Below are 4467 nucleotides of genomic sequence, written 5' to 3' on the forward strand. Positions count from 1 at the left end.
GGGAGCAGAAGCAGGAATATCTATGTGAGTTTCAGACTAGTCTGGTCTAGAGAACCTGTACCAGTATAGGCAGGGTAGAATCTCTCTGGAGTCCAGCATGGAGTAGGGTCCGTATGTCTGTACTGAACCTGTTTGAGATAAAAGCTCAAAAATTTAAAAGCAGCAAGCTTAACATTATTTTTGGGGACGTCCCAGGCACTTCAGTTGCAAATTAGCAATGCTCAGGCCCAAGGCTTGGCCTCCAGGTGTAGGGGGAAGCTGCTGTTAAGTCTCAGAAAAAGGTGGAGGCTATTTCAGTCAAGTGAACTTTGTTGGCTAATAAAAATTTCTAGCCATTATTTTAGTTGAACACATGTTTATTAAAAAGACTCTGGATCTGTATCCACTTGACAAACCAATGTTTTCAGGCAGCCATTGTGTTCTGACACAAATGGAGCCTCTTCCCCAGATTAAAATGGGGTCAGGACCATACCATATGATAGAAAGTGGATCTTACCATTTTACCATGGCATAAGAACTGGAAATGTGTGGTTGCCAGTGGTAATCTTTAGCAGACTAACCTTTAGCATCAGTCTGCAAAAAAGATTTATTTTCTTATGATAAAAACTTTATTGTCTTAAATATCAAAGGTTTTACATATCACATTTTTTTCAGAAAGTTCCTATTAAAGAAGAAAAATAAAATAGTGTTTGATTTATTCAGGGCTGACTTACATTTCAAAGTATGACAAAACAAAACAAAACAAAACAAAATCAAAATCAAAATCAAAGGCATCTAGTGCATTCAGCTGCAGACAGTTCTAACCAGCACAAACAGCAACTGACTCCAGGATTCCTGAGTGCAGCTTCTCAGTTCTGTTTCTCCAACTCTCAAAGCATCAGGACATGGCTGGGTGGCAAGTAGATTTCAAAAGATGAAGCAGTGTCAAAGCTTAAAGGAAAGCTAGAAGACCTCATGACATTTGGGCCACTGCAGGAAGCCAGAGGGCTTTGCTTCCTAGTTATAACTTGTCAGCCTCTGCTAGAGAGCCAGGGAACCTTTAATGGGGGTTGAAGCCTTTATATGGAGTTGAAGCCATCAGACCCTGCTTGCCATGAAGAGATCTGGATACAAATGCACTATTAGTTTCCCATGGAAGGTGCATGTCAAGGAGATTCACTCAACAACAGATCTCCTCTAATGTCTCGCCAGAATGAACTGTCACCCAGGGGAGGCAGGGGAGAACACAAGCCTCGGTACTCCGTGGGAAGAGAGTGAGGCCACATGTCCTCCAGGTTGTAAGGACTGCTAAAGGAGTCTATGAACACACATCTGGCTGGCTCCTGTAGGAACACAGGTCTATTCTGCAGGTTTTGGGCAACCAAACTCAAAGTACAAAATCACTGCCCATCACCTGACAGGGTGGAAGGGGGAAACTCCCATTACCCAAGTTAGCCAATCAAAACCTTCCTTAGTTGCTTACTCAGAGCTCTGTAAGAAGCAATCTGATCCCATTTTTCATGCTTTCTCCTGATCTGGGGTTCAAACTTTGCAGGTAAACAAACTCCAATGTTGAGTCATTTTTCCCTTGGTAAATTTGTCCTAGATGGCATCCTAAAACTTAGCGGCCCCACCTCCCCCAAACCCCTGACTCCTGAGTCTAATTACTGATCACCTTTTAAGTGTACTTCCTAACCATAAAGTTCAGAAATCACTAAGAACCTACTTTCCTTCTATGCTTCAGGAATGCATACACCCGGCTACCTTAAATGAAGGATTGAATAATGTCTTGAGCTGGCAGAGATCTGTAAAACAATCCTGTCTGCCCACCCCAATATTGATCAGCTCTGCTCTGGATTCTCTTGTCCACACCCTGCACATCCTGCATAGGCCTCAGCTGAGTTCTGCTACCCAGAGGGGCCACATTCACCTATCTTAGTGCTGCTACATGCGACCCTCCATCTTGAAGGGAAACAGCCATCCCTCCTTCCTTCCTTCCTGGCCCTTTCCGGTCCATAGCTTTACACATCAACTCCTCAGCATCTTTTCAGTCATTTCTACTAAATTTTTTGTTTAAAATTCTTTTTTTTTGTGTAGTGTTGGGAGTCAAACCCAGGGCCCTGTACATGTCAGGCAAATGTTCTACCACTGAGCTACATGGGTAACCCTCCATCCACTCCTTTGGAGGTAGGGTTTCATGTAACCCAAGCTCATCTGAAACTCACTAAGTAGCCAAGAATGAAGTTGAATTTCTGATCCTTTCCTGTCTCCAGTGCTGGGGTGACATGCTCACCACACCTGGCTTCTGCAGTACTGGGGGCTGGGCAGAGGGCTTTCTGTAGCTGTGCTATTTCCCTACATCCTCAACTGTTTTTATTTACAGTTCCTCTTTGTAGCCCTGACTGGCCTTGCACTTATAGCTTAAAGCTGTGTGCCACAGTAGCAGCCCCCAATTGTTTAAAACAAAACTAAACTAAAACTAAACACTTTAAAGTATAACTCTATGTTTACAGTTGAGTTCCATCATGGGCTTGATTCCCCCCCCCAGTCAGTTCAAAACTGCAACCAAATGACATAAGTTTAAAAATAAAAGCATGCTACCCATACATTCTAGAGCCCCTGTAACTTCATTTACCCTGCTACTTTAGGATTGCTAGTTCAAGGCCAGCTTGGGCTTTAAGAAATCTCCTCAAAACCAAAAGCATGCTGGCATAGGGGTGGAGTAACATGCTAATAGGTAAAAACAGATCTCAGTTAAAGCTTGCTCCATGTCTCCCCTAGACTGAAGGCTTCTAAGGCCAGGCTCTTGTCTGGCTTAGCTGCTGCTGAACTTGTGGGCTTCAGGGGTACTTCACGTTTGATGAACAAACCGATGAATTCCTGCTTATACTGCATAGCTATGATGGGAGGAGCTAACTTCCTATTAAGAATGTAATATTTGATCTCTCCCTATTACAGCACAAAAGGTGCAACAGAAAACCAAAGAAACATATAGAAACTATTTTTGGTATACAGGATGCAGAAACTTCTGTCTGAGGAAACCTAATGTTTGAAGCAGGTAAGAGTAAAGCAAAGTGGTAAGGAGCCAAGGACCACACACCAGGTGGCAGTCCTCTCCAGGAGGGCTGCACTCTAACCTTTCCCCCTAATACTCACAAGATGTGATGCTTCTGCTAGTCAAAAATATTAAGGCATGAAAGAAAAGCAAGTACATCAAAGGCTCACCCCAAAGTCCTTACTGCTCCTATAACAACACTCAGGGAGTCTGGTACTTCATGGGGGCTCAGTGCTAGCCCTGAGGGAATTTGGGAAACACCAAATGCTATTTATTATGTTAACTACTGAGAGAGGGGAATTACATGATTCTAGTCAGCCACAGACTTTATTAAATTGCAAGGTTGACTTTTACTTTTTTTTTTCGGTGGTAAGGATCGAACCCAGGACTTCACAATCTGAACCTGAGATGCACCCTTCCAATAATCTGTGTGCCTACTCCTTTGGCAATGCCAGCCCACCAACGGTCCACTAGTCTCATTATGTTACACCTTTCTGCACAGGCCTGGCTCATAATGGTCATCTGGGCACCTGAGTCAATGAAAGCTTTCACAGGATGCCCATTCACACTGCAGTTTATATAGAGCATGGCAGTCTGGCCAAAGCTCTCCGGGGCCTCCTCCAGAGTTATAGTCACATTCTTCTTGATGTTCTGCTGCTTTATATCTTCTATCTTTGCCTGAGATTCGAGATCAAAGGGGTCAGCAGAAAACAGACTAATCCATTTTTGTTCTCTCCGGGCTTGGTCCTGCTGATGTTCCACCAAGACCCTAGAGAATTTCTCAAGATCTCCGCTGAGCAGAGCTTCTGCCAAGGGTGGGTTCCGCTCCTTCAGCAAGGGCAGCTCATGCGGGTTGGCCAGTATCATGTCTTGGAGCAGGGCTGGGTTGTCTAAGCTTTGAGGAGATGATGCTACTTCTCCAGGAGATGAGTGCTGAGCTTGTGTTCTGGGCAGCTGATGTTGGTGGGGGTTTGACATGCCAGGTACAGCTATGCTACTGAAATCAATCTGGGATAAATTTGAGAACTGCACTGCAGGGCAAAGGTCTGCATTCTCCTTCTGTCGCAGAATTATGACATCACCATCTTTTAAACCATAAGAAGCCAGTGACCTATGTTTGTCCATGAGAGGTCTTTCTGCAAAGACAATCTGGCTCTCGGCGGTGGGGATGCCAGACTCCAGCTCGCACAGTGAGGAAGTTGTGCAGCTCGAATTTGGAATCAACCTGGAGGGAAAAGTTCACCTCAGAGAGGTCCCTCTGCACACAGTACAAGGTAAGCAGCATGGCTGGGCCGACCAAGCTTGGCTCGGTCCAGCCAGGGCGTGGGCTGTGGCTGGGGGCCTGGTGGGAGCTGTGGGAGGGCGGTGGGCGAGGGCTGCTCGCTCCCTCGCTCCTTCCCTCCCTCACTCATGCTCAGTGACTCATTCGCTCC

General features: G+C 45.3%; 1 pseudogene; it reads right to left on the minus strand.

Annotated features, from left to right (window-relative positions):
• Positions 1–3424: 3424 nt before the first annotated feature.
• LOC116099090 lies at positions 3425–4319 on the minus strand (annotated as a pseudogene).
• Positions 4320–4467: the final 148 nt, after the last annotated feature.

Source organism: Mastomys coucha, chromosome X (genome assembly GCF_008632895.1).
Source record: "Mastomys coucha isolate ucsf_1 chromosome X, UCSF_Mcou_1, whole genome shotgun sequence".
Lineage (NCBI taxonomy): Eukaryota > Metazoa > Chordata > Mammalia > Rodentia > Muridae > Mastomys > Mastomys coucha.